We start from the raw sequence: 27,943 nt of genomic DNA, 5'->3' as shown, positions 1-27,943 counted from the left end.
CTCCACCGCCAACCCCCACATCTTGCTGTCATTACTGCATTGGGCATATGGCACATGCTGGGTGGGCAAATGGGTACTGACCATGCTTACATCAGCTTTAGTGGTTGAGGAGAAGATGGGTTCTCCCTGCAGCATATGTTGGTGTTTGTCGCATTTGAGTCTGGGGGCAACCCGCAGGGGAGGTAGATAGACACATACTCAGAACTCCAACGCATCTCATATTGATGGTGATGAGATGGTGGAAGGGGAGCCTCAATGTGTCATGGCCAAGTGCCATCTGCTGGCCTTGGCGCCGCACTTAGTTGCGCCTGCTTGCCATGGGCGCTCAGACCCGTGTACTATTCAAAGTGATAGATGCCGAATGTATCCAAGGTGGCCGTTGGGGGAGGGGGTTGGGACCAGCTGTACTATCTTTTGGGAACTGATCACCAGTAATGTGGACAGGAGCCACTGGAGGCCTCAGATGGGCCAATGGTTGGGGTACGGTGTGCGTGTGCAGACTACATGAGCGATCAGCCCCAATAAAGCCTCTTCTCTGTTCTGCAGGCAAAAAGTCAACACAATTTGCGGGAGCGCCAGAGGACTGGAGGTGGTCACGCCCTGTTCCAGCGCCTCACAACATTTGAGGAGCAGGCCATGGAGCTGGGGAGGAGGCAGGCAGCCCGGGTGGGAAGGTGGTGGCGAGGCTGGGGTCCAGCGGCCAGGTATTTGAGGTCCACAGTCCCATCCACTCTGTCTGCCCTGCATCCAAACCACTGATGGCTGCTGCAATCATTAATGCTGCAACACTGCTCATTCACAGTCAGACCTGTGGGTCATACACAAAGCTCCTTCATCCCCTTGAGGAATCACGTCTCCACCACCTTCCAAAGTCATCTTACCCCACTTGTGACCACAATCCCCATGGCCTAACATGCCATGGAATTGCTGTTGCACAGCCAAAGACATACTGCATCTTAAGGGGGTTGGAACCTCCAACACCCTTTCAGCCAGTGCGTCCCACATTACTCTGTCCAAAAGGTCCTCAGCATCTCAGCTGTGAACATCATGGCACTCAACTTAAATAAATGCTACCACGTTACTCATCCTGCGCCAAGGGGAAATGTTGCCTTCTGCCCACCCATTCTATACCCCTCCTAATGGTATGAAGGTCAATAATTTGACCTGTCAATCTTCTGTGATCCATGGAAAATGTCACAAGTATTTGCGATGTTTCCTCAGCACCGCAACTCTCCAGGCCACAGTGCATCCAGGTCAGGTACCTCTGCACTCTCCCCACTCCAATGGCACATAACATGCCATGTGGTATTCCTGAGGCCATCTGACCAGTCTGTCTGTATGCGCCTCCTCGTGACTCTTTTTCACCCCACCAATGTTCATCTCCTTAGGGTCTTGAAGGGTGAGCGACTTATGAGGCTGGGGGGAAAGGGATGAATGGTTTAACTGACTGTATGCTACCTGATGCACTTGTTGTTAATTTCAGCATCATCACCACATGGCCACGCCCAGAGACACCGGAGCCCCCTCCCCTCCACACCTGAGGCCCAAGACGTGCAACTTGTGGCACATCATTTCAACCAGCCAGGCACCAGCATAGACACAAACACCTCGGTGGGAAATTTACCATTGGCTGGTGTCCTGGGTCACAGTGGAGAAGGCACTTCACAATCGCTGGAGGAGATGGCACGGACAGAGAGTGCCGATGGCGCCAGCAGCTGCAAGACTGCAAGGGACCAGGCACATGCTGAGTCCGGCACTGATGACGTGCCTCTGGAGCTGTCACCAATGCAGCAGCTGCAGGGCAAGCAGCAGAAATCGCGTTTGCATCTGGCAGGGATGCATGAGGGTATGCTTCAGTTGGTCTCTGCAGTGGAGGAGTCCAGGCAGAGTATAAGTGAAGGTATGAACCTCAGGGCAGAGCTTCACGCTTCCTCCACTTAGAGTTTGGCGACTCTCATGGAGAGGGTGTTCAATCGGACAGAGAATCTTCTGATTGGGTTACGCTCTGACTTGCAAGCCCTCACAGCGGTACTGGCCACGGGTGGTCATTCCCAATGTGGGAGATGTTGTGGGCACCAAGTGTCGGTGCTCGGTGTCCATGCATCTGCGGTGAGCAGGGAGGTCCAATGGGACCTCACGTCAGTGCAGCAGCTACCTGTCATCGCTGTGAGCTCCTCTCAGGGTGCTCCAGCTGAGGGCAGCAGCTCCTCCGCTCCTCTGCTAGTCAACACTGCTTCCGTTGAGGCTGCGACAACTGGGGAGGTGCCAGTTCTGGAATTGGCCACTCCCTCCCAGGCGGGGCCATCACAGGCTCCACGGGCCAGAGGACGCCCGCCAAGATCATCGACGCCAACAGGACAGCAGAGTCAGCAGGCTGTCTCACAAGCCACTCCGACCAATGGGACAGCACCTAGACGTAGCACCCACAAACGAAAGAATAAGGCATGTTAGGCACTCAACGGCTATGTCACTGGTGATTTTGTGTCAGCCTTAGAATAGGGAGAATATACTTATGTTTGCAATGGAGAAGTTTCTGTTATATTTTGGACATAATAAAATCCACTTTTCTGACCATGGCTGAGGGTGTTTCCTTTGTGTTGCATTTGTATGTTTCAGAGACATATCATGAGTGTTTGAGTGGACAATGATGTTTCTGTACTAAGCCCTTAGTTGCAGCTGATAAGGTGGAAGATGTAGCACCTAAGTGCCATGTGTGGAAGCACCAGACAATGCTGGTCCTGTTGATCCATGTGTGTGGAGCTAGCTGAAGGTTCATTGGATTAAATTGTCCTGGTGTCCCTGCCTCCTTGGTGTAATAGCGGGTCAGCGTGCTGCCCCTCATCATTTCCCTGTGCTTCCTCATCCTCTGAGGCACTGCTGGATTCATCATGTGCAGCCTCATCCACTCCGTCAAGGTCTTTATCGTCAACTGCATCCCCCCTTTCCAGCGCAAGATTGTGCAGAGTGCAGCATGCTACCACTATCAGAGAGACACGATCTGGGGAGGTACTGGAGTGTGACCCCTGAGCAGTCCAGGCAACGGAAGCGCATCTTGAGAAGACCGATGGCTCTCTCCACCACAGCCCTTGTGGTGTCATGGCGCCTATTGTACCGCTGCTCAGCTTCTGTTCGTGGATGGCGGAGAGACATCATGAGCCACCTTCTGAGGGGATAGCCCTTGTCACCCACCAGCCAACCATCAAGCCGGGTTGGAGCACTGAAGAGCCCCAGCACCTGGGAGTGTCTGAGGATGTAGGCGTCGTGGGATCTGCCTGGGTACCTTGCACAGACTTGCAGAATTTGCATCCTGTGATCACACTATCTGCACGTTCATGGAGTAGAAGCCCTTCCTGTTGACAAAGGCAACGGGCTCACCTGCTGGCGTCTTGATAGCCACATGTGTACAGTCTATTGCACCCTGGATGCGGGGGTAGCCAGCAACGGCTGCAAAACCTCTGGCTCGCTGTGCCTGACTTGCCTGGACACCACGGAAGTGGATTAAGGTCAATGCACACCTGAACAGAGCATCTGTGACCTGCTTGACACAAGTGTGGACAGCTGATTGGGAGACACTGCAAAGATCACCCACCGAGCCCTGGAAGGAGCCAGATGCATAGAAGTGGAGGGCAACTGTGAGCTTCAGAGCCGCTGGCATGGGGTGTCCTCCCACACAGTTAGGGGAGATCTCAGGGCCAATCATCTGACAGTCTCCCTTGAGAGTTGGAGCCTCCTTCGGCACTGCACCTCAGACATATTGAGGTAGCTGCTTCACCACCTGTATATCCTGGCAGCAGGATAGTGGCGTCTTCTGCAGCCACTTGCACCTTGGACAACCCCTTAGCCCTGCACCCCTTGTGCCTGTGCCTGGCTTCCTCCTTATTCTATCCCTCCCTTCCTCTTCAGAGGAGCTTCCTCCCGTAGAGATGTCAGAACCCATACCCCCAGGCTAAATGGAGGCCTCCGGAAAGCTTCAGGCCTGAGAAAGATAACTGTCTGCAGACTGGTTTCAAAGTACACAAAAAGCTCTTGGAAATCGATGTGAACTGCTAACAACCAAACAGGCAACTTTAAAACACTTTCTGTAATTAAAACTTGGTGGAAAACATGAACAACCCCTCTGAGTCCACATATCCCGCCAGTGCATGAGTTTTAATAAAAAATCTCCTACCCGCCTGCCCGTTGGGCCCGTACGCCGACCCGAAGTTTGCACAGGCCCCTCAAAATCCTGGACAATTGGCAAGTTAAGGACCTTAATGAGGCCTCTAATTAATGGCGGGCGCGCGTCCCGCTGCTATGCGCGCCCGCCGACCGAAATATCGCGATGCTGCACGCTGACGTCGAGACGCTCACACTACGTCAGTGAGCGACATTTTAAGCGCTGACGTGTGGGCTACACCACCCGCACGTCAGCCAGAAACTTCTGCCCCATGGGTCAAAGTCATTTTTTTCAGAAAGACACCAACATACGAGCCAGAATTCTACGCTCACCCCAACACCTGGTGGATATTTAGGCCGGAGGGAGCATGAATTCGCAGGGATGGGATTCCCTCCGGGTTCCCACCCACCCTAAGCTCACAGCGATTTTACACTGGGCCGGGTAAGCCTGTCCTTGCCCCAACTGAGTGGCCCATAAGTGGCCAACTAATGGCCGCCACTTTGGGTGCCCTCCCCTTTGGGCCTGCTGACCTCTGGACCACCATATCCCACCTCCCCCCTACCCCCAAACTATCCCCCAAGGCCCCAATCGCCCCTTTCCCTATCTCCCCACCCTGGGGCCCTGACACTTACCTGGGTTTCTGGTTCCCGGGACTTAGACTCAGGCAACTCTGTGCGGCTCCTCTTCCCGCCACTGCAGTGTTGTTGCTGCAGGGGCTGGAGAGCTGCCGGCCAATCAGATTTAGGCTCCTGAGTGAGGGGCGGAAGTCCCACCTACTGCCAATCAACACTCACTTGATGGTAAAATGGCTGCGGGGCAGCCAGAGTCATTCGGCATGTGTTCCCCGCCGACTCTTCAGAGAGCCCCAGCCATCCTAAAAGTTCAAGCCATTATAAAGCTGACTAACTGTTCTGTCACCACCATCTCCAACTCACTAACCACAACCCCATCCCAACAACTATCACATCCCTGTAACCTCAGGTTACTATCCATAAAATTTGCTAAAGCACTGGAGAAAAATTTTCCCTCACCACTTTTTTGCAAGAAGTAGGCACGATTCAGACAAAAGTTGTTAAAAAAAACTTACTGTTGTCTTCCTGACATCTTTGCATCCAGTGCAATTTTGCAGGGACTAGGCACTAAGAATTCATACCTGAAACAGCAGGTAATCTCAGGAATATATTTAACTCAGGGTAACGTTTAGTGCCCCAAGGCAATTTTGCTCTTCCACTTGGTGGAATGGAATCTGCACACACTTTTCCTAGTGGAACTGAAAGTAGAGTAGCCTAAACAATGTCTAAAAACAGAAATGGTGAGGTTTTTGATCAACGTTTGAGCATGAACGCTCTTTCTAACCCAACAAAAATCAACTGCATTACTCATTGAAATATTACAGAATACAGGCATTGCTCATGGCTACCCAACCAAAACCAGTGGTAACTAATACACTACATACACTTTACACATGACTTGATAACTAATAGCAGCAATTGCATGTTAAACGATTATATTAAACGTGCATAAAGCCCAGAAAATATGCAGGCTGTGATACTGAAATTATGTCAGGATCATGCCTACTGGTGACCTTTGACACAGAGAATGCCAATGCATGTGTGCTCAATGGGAGGGCACCTGGCCTGAATAGGCCTCATAGATATCAATACCATTAGGGATGTACCTTGAGTTATTTGCATTGCTCCATTGGCTGAAATATAATTTTCAAGCTCCAGGTGCTTCTGGGTTTCCCACCCCTGGCAAAAGCTTTGTAATACACTTAGCAACCCTGTTTGTAAAGGTGGATACAATTAAAAAATAACTTGAATTTAAATATTTGGGTGTTCACATCACAATCTCAGCCTGGGCTATCAGGTCATGCCCACTTCCATATTTTGTCTGGTGAACTGTTATCAGTCACACATAGGCTCATTCTGAGGGCTGGGAACTGGGGAATTCTTGATGTTGGGACTCTCAAGCCCAAGCTTTTAGTGTCAATAGCATCCTAAGTGTGGGTGGAAGATTAGGGACTTACAAGAGCCCCTACAAAGCCCCTTCAAAATTTTAGAACCTGTGTATCACCTGAGCTGGTTGCAGTCAGTAAAAGTGGGCAAGTAATACTGGGGCGTTTGGGCGCTGAATGGCTGAGACATTGATCTTCTTCCTCTTGGACTTTTGGGCCTTGGGATGTCTTTGTGCTAGGTGGATGCTCCTCAATAATAGAAAAAGTTGATGATCTGTCCAGCAGGCATCAGTTCCCACATTGATTAAATGATACAGATATCACTTAGATCTTTGACTTAAGCAAGGACGTAATCCAGGAGGTGCCAATACTTTGATCTGGGATGTCTCCATGTGGTTTTGTACTTGCCCTTCTGGCATAAGAGGGAGTTTGTTATAATGGGGCCGTTCTGAGCATTCTGTCAGGAGGACACCATTTGCATCTTCAATGGTCAGGGCTTTAGTGCTGATGATGGTGGCATATTGGTTACAGATGAGCTATAGGTGAAGTGTCATGAGCCTTACATTTATACAGTTGGGGAGTTCTGACAGTGCATCCAAGATCCTATTCTGGATGAAAAGCCAACTCAATCAATATGAGGGCCACAGTCAGCTTTTCCTTTCCAGTAGATGATGTATCCCTCTGCTACTTGCATGCCAAAAAGCAGAAGCAGCACTCAATAGACAGAGCTAAACAACCCCACAACCAATGGATCAGATTTAAACCCTGAAGTCCTGCCACATCCAGACATGAATGGTAGTGGACAATTAAATAAGAAACCAGAAGAGAAGGCTCCATCAATATCCCCATACTCAATGATGGAGGAGCCCAGTACATCAGTGCAAAAGATAAGGCTGAAACATTTGCAACAATCTTCAGCCAGAATTGCTGAGTGGATGATCCATCTCGGCCTCCTACTGAAGTCCCTTGCATCATAAATGCCAGCCTCTGGCCTGGTTCACTGACATGATATCAAGAAACGGCTGAAAGCACTGGACACTGCAAAGGTTAGGGGGCCTGACAGCATCCCGAGATGAGTACAGCTCCCACAACACTCAAGAAGCTCAGGGTCCAGGATAAAGGAGCTTGCTTGATTTGCTTGTGTACTTTTCCTGCCATAACAACTTGCCTTGGTTACAGAGTCCTAGGATGATAAGAACCTGCTTGCTTTGTTACTGCCCTAATCCTTGCACAAGCAGGGTAGGGTTTAGTGTAACATCACACTTTTTAAAGAGTAAAGATTAAGTTGCAACCTATTGCAAATTTTAGGTTAAAATCCTTATTTCTTTGCAGTTGATAGACAAATTGTCATGCATGTAATTGATAAACCAGCACAAAGATAAATCTTGACATCAGTTTTTCACAGTATGTGGAACATTTCATAGAACATTTTTCCTATTTTGAGACACATGATTATCATGGAGTCAGCCCAACTCTGAAAGCCTTTAAAAATGGCACGCAGGACCCAAATGCAGAAGTCCTGCCCCTGTTTCCAGCAGAGACCATTTTTGCTGACAGGATGAAGGGGGCAGGGCATGAATCACACAGGTGGGAAGTCTGTACTCAGCAGAGCCATTTTAAATTTGTGCTGAGTTCAAACGGACTCCATTTGACTGATCTAAGGGCCTTAACCCACAGCATGGAAATCACAGATTGATGGAGGAGATTTAAACGCTCTTGACGGGCAGATAATGTCTGTTTAAGCATCATAATCTGACGTTATTTAAATCCCCAGTTCTTTAAACACAAGAAAGAAACAAGCTGCAGCTGTCACTTAGAGTGAAAAAAAAGCAAACAGAGCTTGCTGGAGTACATTTATTGACAGGCCATCTGGCATAGTTTAGAAATTATAATAGATTGGCCACTTGAGGGGATTTAAAATCTTTTACAGTCTTTTTTCTGTATCAAATGTATATGAATGACAGTGCTCTTAGATTGTCAGAAGTTTATTGAGTTTTCATCTCCACATCAGTCCTGAGGTCTGCCCTTATTGGATACTGGATGCATGGGTATGGAAGTGGCATGGGGAATGAGGTGACATGGAGGTGGCTTTGGGATATGAGGGTGTGGGTAGGAGGTATGAGGAGGCATTGGGTTAGGTGGGGTAGTCAGAAGTGAAGGCTAGAGGACCTAACAGTCTTTTATAAAACTGCTCCAACATCTCAGACAACCGAAGTGGGCCTTCTAACCAGCCCACCTCGACACTCGCCAACCTCCGTGGCACTTCCGACCTGCATCTGGAGGCAGCAGACCCGAGATGATCATGCCCCCTCCTCCCAAAGTGAAAATTGGGACAGTTTCTATGGAGATGGGTCTGCCAAGTCAGGCAAAAATCTGCCCCTTAATCCAGGAGCTATCACTGAATTGTTTGTGACATTTCTAATGCTATTATTATATTGCACTAACTTACTGAGAACATTAGTTTCCCCAGCAGCACTTTTCCAAATACACCACTAAAAAGGGGTCCCTACAAACACACCCATTGTTCTAAGCAATAGACTATTAGCAAAATTTGGGCACTTCAAATTGGACACATGAAACCCATTTGAAAGCACAACTAAAGTTTACAGTTGTTTTCAAAAGTGCATCCTTTTAAGTCTAGATGCCCAATTTATACAGATGGAATACGAAAAGTCTTTCTGGGGTTAAAGGCCAATACATAACATCAGCATCCAAGTAATGTCACTTCCATCATATTGAAACGAAGCTCCAACTTTGGGATATGAGCTTTTTGCTCTTCTCACTTTGCCCACTGGAAACACATTAAATACACATTGTGGGCGGAGATCCCCTCACATGTCCAATTCTTAATGCGCTGACTAACCACACTGATGGGCCATGACAGAGACAAAAATTGGCACCTTTGATGCCTTAGATACAGAAACTAAGTTAATTTCTGTCCTCTCCTCTCCTTTCAAAACAGCCAACATCAATCACTCCCGAGCCCTCATAAAATCTCTCCTCAATCCTTCTGATTTTGCAAACTATTGCTCAATTCCTGTTTCCAATCCAAAGTTCTTGGACATGATGTCACCACCAAAATCCATGGGCATCTTTCCCATGACTCCTTTGTGAATTCTTCCCTTGCACATAACAATATAGTTCCTAACCCTTTCAAATAATATGACAATAGAAAAAGTTTTAATATTTTTTTAAGCCTTCCCAGTGCAGCTCCCAGTTGTTAATTACTGTCAGCCCAGGACTTACGCCTGAGTGCAGGAGAATCCTAGGGTAAATTTCTACGTGTGTATAGAACACCAAGCCCAAGTCCCTGACATTTTCTGGCAGCATAAGTCCCACGCAGTAAGAGCTGTCAGCCAATCAGAGGCCAACGCTCCTCATGCCACCAGCAGCAGTAGCAATGCAACCACCAAAGGCCCAGAATCATTGACGGACCCCAGGCCAAAGGTGAGTGATCAAATGTTGGAGCAGTTTCAAGGGGCTGAATGGCCTACTCCTGCTCCTTATTCTGTTGTTTTGTGTTCTTGTGATAGCGAGGGACATGACCCTCTCTCCCACCCTTGACCCCCCTCCCCCACCTTCCCCGTCCCCACCCCCAGGGCTCATGTTACGGATTATTTCTCTCTGTGCTTCATTGCCTTTCTGCAATTTTGACATGATTCACCAAACTATTCTCAGTGGGATTACACTTACTTACTTCTTGTTATCCCTATTTAAACCAAGCATAGACTTCTCCAGCAATAAAGAGAAACAACTTGCTTTTATCGAGTACATTTCACCACCTAAAGATGACCCAAAGCACATTACAGCTAATTAAATATTTTTGAAGTATGATCACTATTTTAATATAGGAAATGTGGCAGCCATTTCTTGCACAACAAGATGATAATTATTATATAATTTGCTTTTAGTGATGCTGGTTAAAGGATGAATGTTGGTCAGGATACAAGGAAAACTCCCCTGCTCTTCTTAAAAATTAGTGCCATGGGATCTTTTACAGCCACCTGAGAGGGTAGACTTTCTTTGCTTAATTAATGTCTAATCTGAAAGACAGTACTGCTGACAGTGCATCATGCCCTTAGAATTGCACTGAAATGCCAGCATAGATCAGGTGCTAAAGTCTCTGGTGTGGAAGATGAATCTGTATCCTTCTGACTCAAAAATGTGTGTGCTACCACCGAACCTGACAGATTGACATCTGCTCCCAGATCTCCACCATTAGTTTCAGAGTCTTTGACTCCCTCCTATTCCACACTCACATGTTGCCATTAGGCAACATCAACCCCTGCAATCTCTCTATGCTGTCAGATTGCTTGCCTGACATCTGGCCTAGGACAAGTTCCCTAGTTTTGTCCAAGCTTTTGAGTCACTTCTTCCAACCTCCCCTTCTTTGTTTCAACATCTATTAGTTTAATTACAAATTTACAATTCAAATATTCTGCGTTAAAACAGATCAGCCCGGATCTCCTGATTGCATCAGTGGCTAGTGTTGAGACATTGGCCGCTGTTGCATATAGAGACCTTGTGGACCCATGCAGATGCAAGATACTTATCTGGGAAGTTTAAGTATCTGACTGACAGAATTACTTTGCCTGGGTTCTTCCAAGAATGACACCGACACAGATTTTAGTGTCAAAGACTTAGACCAGAATTTTTACCTTGTCAGGCGAGCTCGACGGGGGCAAGCGGGAGTGGTTAGGAAGCCCGTGATCAGGACCGGACCGCCATTTCACCCTGGCTGGCCAATTAAGGGCCGTTCAATGTGAAATGTGTGCTGCAGTGCTCAGCACTGCCTGTGGGGGTGGGGGAGGGTGAGAGAGCATGTTCACGCATGTGCGTGCTGGAAAAGCTCCCTGAGGCACAGGGCTGCCTCAGCGAGATGAAGATATAAAAAAAAAAGAGTTTTAAGGTGTTAAAAACCATATCCTCTCATGTGACTCTGTCGCCCAATGACAACATGTGAATGAGGAATAGGAGGGAGTCAAGGACTCTGTCACATGAGCTGGGACATGTTATTAATGAAAAATTAATGTTTTTATTTTATTTTTAATAATTGTTGGAAACCTCAATCCCGCCTATGGATGAGGTGTCCTAAAAAATGCAAAGGTCGCTTGGCCTTTTCTCCTGCCTGCCAACCGTAAGGTTGGATGAGCAGCGAAAAATTTATTTCAATTACATTTTTAATAGTCTTAATAGGCCTTCTAATTGTTGGTGGGCGTGAATCCGACTCCTGTGTGCACCCAACGACCGAAATACCGTGCAAATGCGCAGTGAACTCAGGATGTTCGCCCGACGCCATTGTAAGTCATTTTACGCTCGAGAGGGTCAGGCACGTGCCCGCCCACTCAGCGAAAAATCCTGCCTTGGGCTTGATGTCCTATACTTATATAGAAATTTACCCCAGGATTCTCCCACTCTCAGATGTAAGATCTGGGCCTGACAGTGGTTAACAGTGGGAGGTACATTGGTTTAAATTTTTTTTTCATATTGTTATATTATTCAAAAGGAGCTAGGAACTATAATGTTATGTGCAATTATATAGAAGTATCAAGGATGCTACATCAGTCACCATTGCACGGCAGTCAGTGTACCAAGCTAATAATGCATGATTCCACAGGAGAGTTGCAAAAAATACAGTTGGTGTCATCTCCAATATCTGTGTCTAAAAGGGTAATTAATTTGGACTCTTGGGAACCACAGGACATAGCAGACCTCAAACCTGAATGATAAACACTTACCCCAACCACCTAGCCACTGCCCACCTTGACACTGCTCAACAAACTGCTGCATCCCTGATAATGCTACCCCCTCACCCCCTCCTGAAAATGCTCACCTCTACACCCCCATCCCTCCCCTCCACTCCCTACACCCCTTCCAACCCCTAGCTCACAACCCCTATCCCCACAACACTGTTTCCATACCTACAATACACTCCCCTCCCTGCAACTGAGTGTGATGTAAAGGAAATTTGCTTTTCTTGATGTTCCATGTGGCCATGGCATGAAGAGTGATTAGTGCTGGTCGCACAACTGTTATTATAACCTCAGTATTTTCCCCCTTATTAGAATTACAGAGAAATATATTATAATATTCTGTGAATGCTTATTCCATCATAAAGTGTTTAGATGGAGTAACTAAAGGGCTGAAGGGTCAATCACCAAAGAGATTTGAGATGATTGGCAAAAGAGGCAGCATAAGAAAAAAATTGTTTTATGCACTGAGTGGCTAAGGTTTGGAATGCTCTGCCCAACATTCATATTCAATAGGTACCTTCAAAAGATATTATTAAGTCTGTTTTCCCCACCCAGTGAATTTCAGATCACAACTCGCTTTGTACATTTTCTGATCCCAATGTAACTTGGGTTCTTTCATCAATTAACTTAAATCTGTATCCCCTGGCTATCGACCCCTCTGCTACTGGAAACAGTTTTTCCTTCTTTCTCAAAACCCTTCATGATTTTGAACAGCTCAATCAAATCTCCTCATAACCTTTCCTAAGGACAACAACTTCAGTTCCGCTAGTCTCTCCATGTAACTAAAGTCCCACATACTTGGTACCATTCTAGTGAGTCACCTCTGCACTCTTTCTAATACCTTGGCCAGGATTCTGTCAGGCCAACAGGGGTCTCGTCCACTGATCGGAGAATTGGCAGGAGGTCACCGTCAGTCCCATCGGCGTTGCCTGAAAAAATCAAGTACCTTCAGGCATTTAAGTGGCCAATGTGGGGCCTATTCCACAATTGAGGCCCCCAGCAGTATGGGTCCTGCCCACTGGGAGCTGTCAGCCAATCACAGGCTGGCATCTCCTCATGTTTGCAGCACCAGTGGGAATGGTGGCAGCTGGTAGCAGTGCACCCACCAAAGGTCCAGGATCACTGTGGGGCTCCAGACCAAAGGTGAGTGATGGTGGAATGGGATTAGGGGTGGGGGTTACGGGAGAGGGGGCAGGGGTGATGGCTACAAGGGCACAGGTGTGACTTCAGCAACCACTCTCCTGCCTGATGTTAAGTCCTTTGATTGGGCATAGAGTACCTGACAATCAGATCAGCCATGATCTTATCAAATGGTGGAGCAGGCTAGAGGGACTGAATGACCTACTCCTGTTCCTAATTCTGGTGTTCTTGTGATAGCTGATAGAATCTTCCATTCTGGAGTATAAGCTGCCTGGCAGGAGTAGAGGTGATTTCTGCTCAGGGCCAGGATGACTGGCCATGCGTGATCTTGTACTGTTCATCTCACTGAATATGTATGTGCGAGGAGCACACTGAATCTCGCAGTGTGGCAGATAAAAAGCCATCATCCCTGCCATTGCCTCATGGGGTTGAAGGCCCTGGCACCATATTTGAAGAGCACCTGGACAGCCATTTTTTCATTCATTCATGGGATGTAGGCTTCACTGGCTGGGCCAGCATTTATTGCCCATCCCTAGTTGCCCTTGAGAAGATGGTGGTGAACTGCATTCTTGAACCGCTGTGGTGTAGGTATACCCACAATGTTGTTAGGAACAGAGTTCCAAGATTTTGACCCAGCGACAGTGAAGGAACGGCAATATATTTCCAAGACAGGAAGGTGAGTGATTTGGAGGGGATCTTCCAGGTGGTGATATTCCCATCTATCTGCTACCCTTGTCCAGCACCTTCCAAATCCATGACCAGTACCATCTAGAAGGACAAGTTTACATTGCTAACCTTGCTGCCTTTGTCCCAGTCCAAGGAAAAGGAGTGCATGTCAGCCCAGTGGCAGTCAGGCCCAGCATGTTGTGCACAGGGCATGGTTGGAACATCAGACGGGTCAGTCTAGAGTGTTTCTGCCATAATACTGTGCCGCAGATAGCACACTCTCAGCCAGGATATGCCTTTATGGGCTATAGATGGGGAAAAGGCTGCGTAGGGGCATGCAAAGGTCTCATGCTGGGGGGTGCTTCGATTTTTCACTGTGCAATAGGCTTCTAGATAGGGAGGGGTAAGGTCCAAATGGGGCATACATGCATCTACCGCAAACAATTCAGGGGGTAACACAGGGATATCCATCACACAAGGAGGGTCCAAGCTGATCTGGTAGTGAGGCATTAGCAGCACCATCTTGCAACCTGAAGCAATAGCACAGTATAAAGTTAAACTGAGGAAAAGCTCTGCTGGTCAGAGCACTAACGGCCATTTGGAGGAGTGGTGCACTGCACTGAGGAGCCAATGAAAGGGCACCCAGCTGAACTGTGTATTCCCAAATTAGGAGAGATGTACAGCTGAGACATGTTAGAAGCCTTTCAATGTCAATGCAGGGAGTCAGAAGATTAAAGAAATGACGTGCATTCACGCAATATTAATCCCAAAACATGGCACTATTTGAGATCCTTGTATTACCACTTGTTCCAAGCATGCCAATCACCCAGAATGATAATGAGGTCAAGAGCAATTGGGCGACTGGACAAGCTGCTGATGCGTGTTAAAAGCAGGAGCTCAGAATCTTAGCACTGGAAAGTTCACAAAGGAGAAGTCTCAGCCCCTCCCCTCAAATAATCTCAGTTTCTCAATGAACATTAGACCTCATGTGTATTCTAAAGAATGTAGTATTAGAGTGCAGTGAATGAGAATCCCAGTGCCTAGCCAAAGCAATCTCATAGCAGTTAGTCATGTAAATTGGGGGGTTGGGGAGGAGCAGCTTGAAACATATCTTCCGCTGGCCTGGATTTCAGTGGTGATAGGTGCCGTCACTGGAACCAAGAAATAGGACCTTTGTAGGCTCATTCTGGCTCATGTCTTTTTCTCATTGATGCTGCAGAGAGGGGACCTTCGGGAGGATGAAGGTTTGATTTGTTCTTGCATGTATAATCACATACAGGCAGGAAAGAAGGTGGAGAAGATTACGATGGCGGTGCCAGGCTTGTCTTTTCTGCAGATGAGCGGGAGGCAGTGTCACCAATACTTCCACATGTCCAGGGAACTAGACGTGGCTCACATCTGCCACATTCTCCAGGAGTTGACATCAAGGGGACTGGGAGGACATCCATTGCCAGTGGCTCTGAAAGTCACCATTGCTCTTAACTTCTATGCGAGTGGCACTTTCCAGTGCTCCATTGGGGGACCTCTGCAGGATCTCTCAAGCTTCCATGTTACATGCTGAGACCTCATCCATGTTTACTCAATAGCATTTCAAACACCTTCTACCCCTAGCTTGCATCCTATCTGACTCTAATTGAATTAAATCACACAGGCAGAACCATCTAGACTCACATCCACAAACTTACTTTACAATAAACTACAATATTATAATGAAAGAATGTTAGTTTCATGGCAATGACCTTTGCTAATCACTTGCTGCACTGCATACTAACCTTTTGCAATTCATGCACTAGGATACCCAGATCCCTCAGAACTCTGCAATCTCTCACCATTTAGATAATATGCCTCTTTTTTATTTGTCCTGCCAAAATGGACAATTTCACATTTTCCTACATTATATTCCATTTTCCAGAGCTTTATCCACTCGCCTAACCTATCTATATCCCTTTGTAGCCTCCTTATGTCCTCTTTGCAACTTACTTTCCTGCCTTTGTGCCATCAGAAAATCTAGCAACCATACCATCAGTCCCTTCATCCAAATCATTTTATATAAATTGCAAAAGTTGAGACCCCAACACGGATTCTTGTGGCACACCATTCATCATATCCTTCCAACCAGAAAATGAGCCCTTTATGCCTATTCTCTGTTTCCTGTTAGCTGGCCAATCTTCTATCCATGCCAATATGGTACCCCCTACACCATGAGCTTTTATTTTCTACAATAACCTTTGTTGAGATATCTTATCAAATGCCTTCTGAAAATCTAAGTACAGCATATCCACTGGGTTCCCCTTTATCCACAGCACCTGTTACTTCTTAAACACAAAAAATTCTGACAGCGGTGGACAGACAGGCTGATGTTTCCTCTAGCTGGGGGTTCTAGCGGGAGTATAGCATAGAGATAGAGGATCAGCCACGATCATGTTGAATGGCAGAGCAGGCTTGAAGGGCTGAATGATCTTCTCCTGCTCCTATTTTCTATGTTTCTATGTTTCTTCAAAGAACGCCAGTAAAATGATTAAACACTATTTCCCTTTCGTAAAGCCATGTTGACTCTGCCTGATTACCTTGAATTTATCTAAGTGCCCTGTTATAACATCTTTAATATTAGCTTCTAACATTTTCCCAATGACAGATGTTAAGCTAACTGGCCTAGTTTCCTGCTTTCTGTCTCCATCCCTTTTTGAATAAAGCAGCTACATTAGCTCTTATCCAATCTAATGGAACCATCCCCAAATCTAGTGAATTTTGGAAAACTAAAACCAATGCATCAACTATCTTACTAGCCATTTCTTTGAAGACTCTGGGATGAAATCCATAAGGGCCCGGGGACTTGTCAACCTGCAGTTCCAAGAATTTGCTCAATACCACTTTCCTGGTGATTGTAATTTTCTTGAGTTCCTCTCTCCCTTCCAATCCCTGATTTACAGCTATTTCTGGGATGTTACTTATACTATCTATAGAGAAGACCGATGCAAATTATATAGATAAAAGCAAAATACTGCAGATGCTGGAAATCTGAAGCAAAACTAGAAAATGCTGAAAAAACTCAGCAGGTTTAACAGCACCTGTGGAGAGAAAAACAGAGTTAATGTTTCAAGTCCGTATGACTCTTCTTCAGAGCTAAAGAGAAGTAAATATGTGATTAAATTTATACTGTTTAAGGTGGAACAAGTGAAGCTGGGTAGAAGGCCAGCGATAGGTGGGGGCAAAGGAGAGATTGAAAAAGATGTCATGAACATAAGGACAAAGGGGAGTTAATGATAGTCGTACTGGCTAAAGGAGTTGCCGATGGTGGAATGAAGATCAGAAAAAAGAATGTGTTAATAGCAAGACAAGGCTAAGCACTCTGGAAAGAACAACATAAACAAGTGACAGATGGCCCATGTGGGGGTGGAGTAAGGGGAGGGGACAGTGGTGGGAACAAAGATCTAAAATAGGATAAAGCATGAGGATAAAACAATGAATAGAAATGAAAATAAATAAAAATAAAAATAAGCGGATAAAAAATTAAAATTAAAAAATAAAAATGAATATTGAAAAAAAGGGGATAAAAAGGGGTGAGGATAGAGGAGAAAGTTCATGGCCTGAAGTTGTTGAACTCAATGTTGAGTCCGGAAGGCTATAAAGTGCTTAATCGGAAGATGAGGTGCTGTTCCTCCAATTTACATTGAGCTTCACTGGAACATTGCAGCAGGCCAAGGATGGACATGTGGGTGTGAGAGCAGGATGGTGTGTTGAAATGACAAGCGACAAGAAGGTCTGGGTCATGCTTGCAGACAGACCAAAGGTGTTCCACAAAGTGGTCACCCAGTCTGCGTTTGGTCTCCCCATTGTACAGGAGACCACATTGGGAACAGCGAATGCAGTAAACTGAATTGAGGGAAGTGCTGCTTCACCTGAAAGGAGTATTTGGGCCCTTGGACAGTGAGGAGGGAGGAGGTAAAGGGGCACGTGTTGCACCTTCTGAGATTGCATGGGAAGGTGCCGTGGGAGGGGAATGAGGTCTTGGTGGTAATGGAGGAGTGAACCAGGGTGTCCCGGAGGGAATGATCCCTACAGAATGCCGACAGGGGTGGTGAAAGGAAGCTGTGTTTGGTGGTGGCATCATGCTGGAGTTGGTGGAAATGGCTGAGGATGATCCTTTGGATGCGGAGGCTGGTGGGGTGAAAAGTGAGGACAAGGTTCTGGGAGGGAGAGGAAGATGTGAGGGCAGGGGCGCGGGAGATGGGTTGGACACAATCGAGGGCCTTGTCAACCACCGTGGGTGGGAAGCCTCGGTTAAGGGAGAAGGAATACATATCAGAAGCGCCATTTTGGAAAGTGGCATCATCGGAACAGATGTGATGGAGGCGAACGAACTGAGAGAATGGGATGGAGTCCTTACAGGAAGCAGAATGTGAGGAGCTGTAGTCGAGGTAGCTGTGGGAGTCGGTGGGCTTGTAATGAATACTGGTGGACAGTCTATCATCATAAATTGAGACAGAGAGGTCAAGGAAGGGAAGAGAAGTGTTGGAGATGGACCATGCGAAGGTGATGGAGGGGTGGAAATTAGAAGTAAAATTGATTAAAAAAATTTCCAGATCCAGACAAAAGCATGAAGCGACATTGAAACAGTTATCGCTGTACCAAAGAAAGAGTTGTGGGAGGGGGCCTGAATAGGGCTGGAACAAGGAATGTTTCACATACCCCATAAAGAGACAGGCTTAACTGGGGCCCATGCAGGTACCCATAGCCACACTTTTTACATGGAGGAAGTGAGAAAAGTTTAAGGAAAAATTGCTCAGTGAGAGAACAATTTCAGCCAGACAGAGGACAGTAGTGGTGGATGAGGATTGTTCAGGCCTCTGTTCAAGGAAGAAGCAGAGAGCCCTCAGACCATCCTGGTGGGGGATGGAGGTATAGAGGGATTGGATGTCCATGGTGAAGAGGAGGCGGTTAGGGCCAGGGAACTGGAAATCGTTGCGATGATGTAGGGTATCAGAGGAATCGCAGATGTAGGCGGAAAGAGACTGGACAAGGGGAGAGAGAACAGAGTCAAGATAGGAAGAAATGAGTTCCATGGGCCAGGAGCAGGCTGACACTATCGGTCTGCCAGGACAGTCCTGTTTGTGAATTTTGAGAAGTAGGTAGAAGCGGCTTGTCCGGGCTTGGGAAACAATGAGGTTGGAAGCTGTGCAGGGAAGATCTCTAGAGGAGATGAGGTCAGTGACAGCCCTGGAAACAATGGCTTGATGTTCAGTGGTGGAGTCATGTTCCAGGAGGAGATAGGAGGAAGTGTCTGAGAGTTGGCACTCAGCCTCTGCGAGGTAGAGGTCAGTACGCCAGACAACAACAGCACCACCCTTGTCAGCAGGTTTGATACCAAAGTCAGGGTTGGACCTGAGAGAACGGAGTGCAGCAAGTTCAGAAGGTGACAGATTAGAGTGGATGAGAGGAGCAGAGAAATGAGATGGCTGATGTCACGCTGACAGTTCTCAATGAAAAGATCAAGAGCAGGTAAGAGGCCAGAGGGAGGATTCCAGGTGGAGAGAGAATACTGCAGGCAGGTGAAAGGATCCGTTGAACGGAGGGAGGGCTCCTGCCCCTCCATCAGCACCTCCTTTAGCCAGTACTACTGCCATTAACACCCCTATGTCTTTTTGTTCATGGCATCTTTGTCAATCTCTCCTTTGTCTCCACCTATTGCTGGCCTTCTTTCCAGCTTCACCTGCTCCACCCCCCTTAAACAGTATAAATTTAATCACATATTTACTTCTCTTCAGCTCTGAAGAGTCATATGGACTCGAAACATTAACTCTGTTTTTCTCTCCACAGATGCTGTTAGATTTGCTGAGTTTTTCAAGCATTTTCTGTTTTTGACCCAAAATACCTACTCAATTCATCTGTCATCTCCTTATTTTCCATTATTAATTCTACGGACTTACTTTCTATAGGATCAATGCTCGCTTGTTAACTTTTCTTTTTTAAATATCCATAGAAACTCTTACTGTGTCTTTATATTTCTATCTTTCCCTTGTACACTTATTTGTGTACACTTATTAATCTCTTAGTCATTCTTTGCTGTTTTTTATATGCTGTCCAATTTTTTGACCTGCCATCTGTCTTTGCACAATTATCGATGGGGATACTGATAAGTCAAACTTGGGCCAAGGCAACCGAGGACATTCCGCAGGTCTTAACCCATTTTGAGATCACTCAGTTGTCTGTGTTGCCTTCTTCTCCATCGCATTGACATCTGGCACTCTGTTAAGGACGCAGGCCTACATTCATCCTGACCTTTCCATGGATGTGGGACACCTGAGGATCACAATGTTCACACACTTGCCTGCCATCCATTAAAATGCTTCCTCTTAACACAGACACTCTGCCCTCATGGCCAGCCCTGGCCCTTGTGAACTCCAATATGCTAAAACACCATGAAGCCCTCAAGGTCACACTTCATTGATAATAAAGAGCACACTTCAGCTACACTATATCCTTGGTCCTATCCCATTGCTGCCTTCAACATTGTCTAAAGCCACTGTATGTGCTTCCAGACATGCTCAAAGGCTCTATTGACCACAGCACATCACCATTTAGATTTATCATCACTTACCTCGGTGAGGGTTTAGGTGAGGGCAAACTACGCATAACGTATGGCCCAGTGCTGCATCCCTATATTGTAATGAGAGCCTTGTGGCCGCAATACAGAGAACTACAAGGTGAGGAAGGCACAAGGTTATAGATTTAAGTGCCTGCACAATAATGTGGCTTCAAGGGCCAGTGTTCCAGCACATCGAGGTAGACTTATCACTTATCGGTGATCTTAACAGATGTGCACTTGGAGAGTTGGCACTGTGCAAGGCAGACAGGAGTGCACACAAGCTCTGAGTAAGGGTTCATAGATTGAAAACCCTGCCAGTTGCAGTGAGTACATGGAGTTTCAGGACAGATGACCTTTCTCCATGTGTAACACTGCACCTTTACCTTTTAATACTGCAAACAAGACGGGTGAACACCTCAGCCTCAATCTTACACAGCCAGGAATGACAATGGCATGACCCAACAAAGAATGTGAATAAGGTTCCTTCAACGAACACACTTTACATTAAGGACAAGGAATGACTGATGTCAAAAATGATCTGAGAATGGGCATACACTGTGGTGATATGGAAGCAGACAACATCAACCAGAGGCCCATGATAGTGACATCTGTGATAAGTGGGGGGAGGAACCATGGTTTTGCACCTCTTTGAGAGCAACACAGCTCATCATAAAGAGGAGGCATATACAAGAGGAGATGAGAAATGGGTGTGATTCTATTTAAAGCTATGTACATGTGGTTAACACCCATGCTACCATCATGCTCCTAAAATTTCTTAATTTTACTAACCCTACTGCTACATCTTGGTGCATTCCCAACATCCACAGCGGAGTGGAGGCAGCCTGCTGACTGCTACGTCCTGTTGTCTTATATGACTTCAGCAGGTGTCCTCTGGAAGGCCAAGAATTGGAGGGTCCCAGCCAGCTTTAGGTCTCCTACTGAGAGGCAGATGCATCCTCCTCAGCCTGTGGAGCTAGAGAAGTTGGGGTTACAAGAAGAGGGAATTAGGATCAGCTGGACACTCCCAGAGTCACCTGGGTGGATGGCCCCGGGGTGTCCAGCTGCTGGTCCTCCTCCCTATGGGTGTCCGAGGGGTCCTGGCTGATTCCTTGAGGAGAAGGGGCAGCTGAAGTGAGATTGAGTTGCCCCATCCCCCCTCTCACATAGCCACTAATGGATGCCACCAATACCTACACTGATGAAGAGCAGCTCCTGGAACAGTGCAGAACCTATGTCCTGAATTAAGGTCTCTATGGCAGCCACCATCCTACCAGTGTTGCCCTCGGTGCATTAGCATGCTGCTGTTATTAGGTCAGACTGAACATAGACGGACTCCTCTATAATATGTTGCAATTTGAGAAATGCAGCTGACAATCTTTCCTGATATTCCCTTGACTGTCACTGCAGGTCCACCAACTGAGTTAAGACCAAGACTAAATGATCATCATCATACTCAGACTCAGCAGAATTTTGGCCTCCAGCTGTCCTCCGAAGGCCAGCTGCCATGGATATCCCTGCCTGTGCCTGCTGTGGACCAGATTGTGTTGTGCTCACCAGATTGTGATCCTGAGGCTGTGCTAGAACTAGGTCCTACCGAGGTGTGTGTCTCCGTGCTGGTGGAGGGTGTGGGTGAGCACTGTGATGGGTCTTCCATGGTGTTCTCTCTGGCTCCTCATCTGAGGTGTCGTCAGGATTGGAGATGATGGTTTGGCTTGTTGATGCCCTCGGGCATTTTCCAGGGATGCCTGTGAAAGAAGTAGAGATTATTAGTGCATGGCAGATGACTCGAAGACATGAAAATACACGCACAGTATCATTGCCTGAGGGAAGAGCTGGTGCAGCATCCTCGCTTGGGTGCGTGCCATTCCCCTCACTGTCACCACAAGCACAGTCCTGGTCCTCTCCAGCCAGCATGATGACATACGCCTCATAGGGAGTGAGAACCTTGATTTTGGCCACTCCACCCCTGATCTGGGACCTCTCCCTCCTATTGTGTGCCAGCTTATCCTGCATAAAGACAAATGGAGATGGTATGAGCAAGATACATACCAAGGTAGAGGATAGGGATGTCTGCCTTGTGTGGGTGGAGAGTGCACAAGGTGAGGATGAAAGCTACACAGGCTATGAGACCAGATGGAGATGTGAGTGTGTGTGTGAGAGAGTGAGTGGTGATGTCCCTTGAACTGGCAGTGAGTGAGATCCCTTTAGAGTGCCAGCCTGAGAATACCTGATGGGCTTGTGAGAATGTGAGTTGAGAGTGATGAGAATGACTTAGCCTGTTAGAATGGATGAGATGATCCATCCTCTTTCTGCACTGGATAGCTGACCTCTTCTATGCAACGTTAGCACTGACTGCCGATGCCATCGTGTCCCAAGCCAGAATGGTGGCATTGGTGGACCTCCTCCGCCATGACAGGTATAGAGGACATCACGGTGGGCCTCGACAGTGTCCAGTGTGTGGCCTAGAAAGGCTTCACTAAACTTGGAGCATCATGCTTCTTCTCTTTGGGAGCTATATCTTCTGTGGGGCAGCCCTGGGCTGCAGGCATTGAAAAGGCTGTGTGTGGGTGCAGTTTAAATATGGCACCTGGAGCAAAGATCCATCAAGGTCACGGGCAAATCAGCAGCCACCCGCCTGTGATCTCATATGTTTCCTGCTAATGTATAATTAATGAGGCGGGAGGTGGATATTATGGTGTGAAAACCCGTCTTTGTGCCCAGCAGGAAAAACTTAGTGTGCAGAGGGAAAAATCCCACCCAAAATGTCTTTACCTCTGCTCTCCTTCCTGAGCCCTTAACCACCCAAGTGCAGATGCCTGTTATACCCTTGACAACTTCCTTTCTCGAAGCCACTGTTAACCTGACATTTTACGACCACCTCTATGAAACCCTACAGTGTGCAACCACGACCCTACCATTCCCACACTACTGGATTCAATTCCCCACTGTCACCATCATCGTTCTCTCTGTCTCCCAGTATTCTAATCATAACCCTCAGGACCCAAGCCTCAACACGGCTCCACCATTTAGACACTTCCCTCTACCACCATCACAACCCAGACAGCTACCCACCCCCCACAACCAAAAGCATGACCATCACCTGCTTGAGCAGATCAGCCTCTCTTGGCTGTGGACAGTCTGTACCATCCCTCCCCAGACAGCCTGCATTAACTCTCCCCGGGCAGCCCGCACCATCCCTCCCCGGGCAGCCCGCACCATCCCTCCCCGGGCAGCCCGCACCATCCCTCCCCGGGCAGCCCGCACCATCCCTCCCCGGGCAGCCCGCACCATCCCTCCCCGGGCAGCCCGCACCATCCCTCCCCGGGCAGCCCGCACCATCCCTCCCCGGGCAGCCCGCACCATCCCTCCCCGGGCAGCCCGCACCATCCCTCCCCGGGCAGCCCGCACCATCCCTCCCCGGGCAGCCCGCACCATCCCTCCCCGGGCAGCCCGCACCATCCCTCCCCGGGCAGCCCGCACCATCCCTCCCCGGGCAGCCCGCACCATCCCTCCCCGGGCAGCCCGCACCATCCCTCCCCGGGCAGCCCGCACCATCCCTCCCCGGGCAGCCCGCACCATCCCTCCCCGGGCAGCCCGCACCATCCCTCCCCGGGCAGCCCGCACCATCCCTCCCCGGGCAGCCCGCACCATCCCTCCCCGGACAGCCCGCACCATCCCTCCCCGGACAGCCCGCACCATCCCTCCCCGGACAGCCCGCACCATCCCTCCCCGGACAGCCCGCACCATCCCTCCCCGGACAGCCCGCACCATCCCTCCCCGGACAGCCCGCACCATCCCTCCCCGGACAGCCCGCACCATCCCTCCCCGGACAGCCCGCACCATCCCTCCCCGGACAGCCCGCACCATCCCTCCCCGGACAGCCCGCACCATCCCTCCCCGGACAGCCCGCACCATCCCTCCCCGGACAGCCCGCACCATCCCTCCCCGGACAGCCCGCACCATCCCTCCCCGGACAGCCCGCACCATCCCTCCCCGGACAGCCCGCACCATCCCTCCCCGGACAGCCCGCACCATCCCTCCCCGGACAGCCCGCACCATCCCTCCCCGGACAGCCCGCACCATCCCTCCCCGGACAGCCCGCACCATCCCTCCCCGGACAGCCCGCACCATCCCTGCTGCCCTTGCCCAGCCACTGTTCCACCCTTTCGCAGTAAGCCTGCCTTCCTTGCTCGCTCCCTTGGTCATCCTTCATGCAACTTGCGCTGCCACTGCCCAGTCTCAAGCACAGGCTGGCATTTACAGACACTTCCCAGAGATGACAATACAGCAGAAACTCACTGGTAATCGTGGAAGAAGTTGACCTCACCAGGTGCTCCCCACTTATGTGCAATTGTAAATGTGAATGCTGGAATTTCTCGCTGGCAGGGATCTTAATTTGGAATGGGAAGTTAATTCAGGCGAGGTGGCCTTTTAATGAGCGTGCATGACATGTTAATGCAATCAAAAAGGCCACCTGACATTGTTCAGCGGGAAGCTCGACACACCTTTAACCCGCCTTTAAAGTCCTGAGAACTTTATTGCAAAAATTCGTCCCACCACTGGGAGACTGATTTTTGACCTCACACCAAATTAATTTCTCCCGCTCACCAAGCTTCCCACTGCAGGCAGGGCTGGAAGATTCCAGCTCGCAAGGGATTCCCTCCACCCTGGGGCATGGTTTTCTGGGCGGCCTTCCAAGTGTGTGGGAATGCCATGCGGCCATTAAATCCCTGAGCCACCTCGAAATTGAGGGGGGCTCAGGAATGATGGGTATCAATTGGCTCTGTTACAAGAGCAGGGGCATGTTAAAAATTAGTTTTAAAGTCTTTTTTTTTAAATCACTAGTCGAAACCTCATCCTGCCCGTGGATGAGGCAGTGAAAAATACAATTCAATTAATTGCTTAAGGGCCTTAATAGGCCTTTTAATTGTCAGCGGGCGCAGCGCTGCCTCGCGCAAGCGCCCACCGACCAAAATATCATGCGAGTGCGCGATGACATCGGGATGCTCGCTGGAGGTCATAGCGCATTACTTTTCTCTCGTTCGGGTCAGGCATATGCCTGCGCAACAAAGGAAAAATTCTTCCCATGCCTCTATAAAGCAAGGGATCCTATGTACCAGTCACAATTGCTGATTTCAACCTAATGTAGGAAATGAAAATTTCGACTGCAATGGTTTCTGCTATGTCAAGTCATAGAGTCATGGAGTCATAGAGGTCTACAGCACAGAAAAAGGCCCTTCAGCCCATTGAGTCTGCACCGGTCAAACAAGTACCTAACTATTCTAATCCCATTTTCCAGCACTAGGCCCATAGCCTTGTTTGCGATGGCATCGCAAGTGCACACCCAAACGCTTCTTAAATATTATGAGGGTTTCTGCCTCTACAACCCTTTCAGGCAATGAGTTCCAGATTCCCACCACCCTCTGTGAAAAATCTCTTCCTCAAATCCCCTCTAACCCTCCTGCCCCTTACCTTAAATCTATGCCCCCTAGTTATTGATCCCTCCACCAAGGGGAAAGGTTCCTTCCTGTCTACCCTATCTGTGCACCTCATAATTTTATACACCTCAATCATGTCCTCCCTCAATCTCCTCTGCTCCAGGGAAAATAACCCCAGTCTATCCAATCTCTCCTCGTAAGTAAAACTCTCCAGCCCAGACAACATCCTGGTAAATCTCCTCTGCACTCTCTCTAGTGCAATCACATCCTTCCTATAATGTGGATTCCAGAACTGCACGCAATATTCCAGCTGTGGCCTAACCAGCATTTTATACAGTTCCAGCAATTGTAAGCACAAGAATCCCACCATGATTAACAATGATAATGCACAGTCTCCTACAGCACTGGCTGATGCAGATATTAGCATACAAGGAAAAGGGGAGGTGATGACAAAGTGGTATTGTTGCTAGACCAGTAATCCAGAGGCCCAGGGTAATGCTCTGGGGACCTGGATTCAAACCCTGCCACAGCAAATGGTGGCAATTAAATTAAAAGTCTAATGATGATCATAAAACCATTGTTGATAGTTGTTAAAACCCATCTGCTTCATTAATGACCTTTAGGGAAGAAAATCTCCAGACCCACAGCAATGTGGTTGACTCTCAAATAGCCTAACAAGCCACTCAGTTGTATCAAACTGCTACAAAGTCTAAAAAAAGAAATGAAACCAGAAGGACCACATGGCATTGGCTTAGGCACTAGAAATGGCAACAGCCCTGTCCTTTTTACTAGCATCTGGGGGCTAGTGCCAAAATTGGGAGAACTGTATCACAGACTAGTCAAGCAACAGCCTGACATAGTCATCCTCATGGAAACATACCTTAAAGATAATGTCCCAGACACCACCATCACCATCCCTGGTTATGTCCTGCCCCACCAGCAGGTGTGCTGGCACAGTGGTATACAGTCGAGAGGGATTTGCCCTGGAATCCTTAACATTGAATCTGGACCTCAAGAAGTCTCATGACATCAGGGCAGACATGGGTAAGGAAGCCTCCTGCTGATTACCATGTTCGGTGTCCCTCAGCTGATAAATCTGCAGTCCTCCATGTTGAACACCACTTGGAGAAAGCACTGAGGGTGGCAAGGGTACAGAATGTACTCTGGGTGGGAGACTTCAATGTCCATCACCAAGAGTGGCTCGGTAGCACCACCGTTGACCGAGGTGGTTGAGTCCTTAAGGACATAGTTGCTAGACTGGCTCTGCGGCAGGTGGTGAGGGAACCAACAAGAGGGAAAAACATACTTGCCCTCATTCTCGCCAAACTGCCTGCCACAGATGCATCTGTCCATGACAGTATCAGTAGTGACCACTGCACAGTCGTTGTGGAGATGAAGTCCCACCACATTGAGGATACCCTTCATCCTGTTGTGTGCCACTACCACCTTACTCAATGGGATAGATTTCAAACAGATATAGCAGCTCAAGACTGGGCATCCATGAGGCACTTTGGGCCATCAGCAGCAGCAGAATTGTACTCAGGCACAATCTTTAACCTTATGGCTTGACATATCCTGAATTATACCATTACCATCAAGCTAGGTGTCAACACTGGTTCAATGAAGAGTGCAGGAGGGCATGCCAGGAGTGGCACCAGGCACACCTAAAAATGAGAAGTCAATCTGGTGGAGCTACAACACAGGATTACTTGCGTGCCAAGCAGCATAAGCAGCAAGTGATAGACAGAGCTGAGTGATCCCACAAGCAATGGATCAGATCTAAGGTCTGCAGTCCTGCCACATCCAGTCATGAATGGTGCTAGACAATTAAACAACTCACTGGAGGAGTAGGCTCCACAAATATCCCCATCCTCAATGATGGAGGAGCCCAGCACATCAGTGAAAAAGATAAGGCTGAAACATTTGCTACAATCCTCAGCCAGAAGTGCTGAGTGAATGATCCATCTCGGCCTCCTCTGAGACCCCAGCATCACAGTTGTCAGTTTTCAGCCAATTCAATTTACTCCATGTGATATCAAGAAATGACTGAAGGTATTGAATGCTGCAAAGGCTATGGGCTCTGACAATAGTGCTGAACACTTGTACTCCAGATCTTGCCCCCTCCCCCTAGCCAAGCTGTTCCAGTACTGCTACAACACTGGCATCTACCTAGCTATGTGGAGAATTGCCTAGTTATGTCCAGTACACAAAAAGCAACCAACTCGACCATTTACCACCCCATCAGTC

The sequence above is a fragment of the Carcharodon carcharias genome, chromosome 5 (genome assembly GCF_017639515.1).
Source record: "Carcharodon carcharias isolate sCarCar2 chromosome 5, sCarCar2.pri, whole genome shotgun sequence".
In the NCBI taxonomy this organism is placed as follows: domain Eukaryota; kingdom Metazoa; phylum Chordata; class Chondrichthyes; order Lamniformes; family Lamnidae; genus Carcharodon; species Carcharodon carcharias.
Note: the sequence above shows the minus strand (reverse complement) of the source record.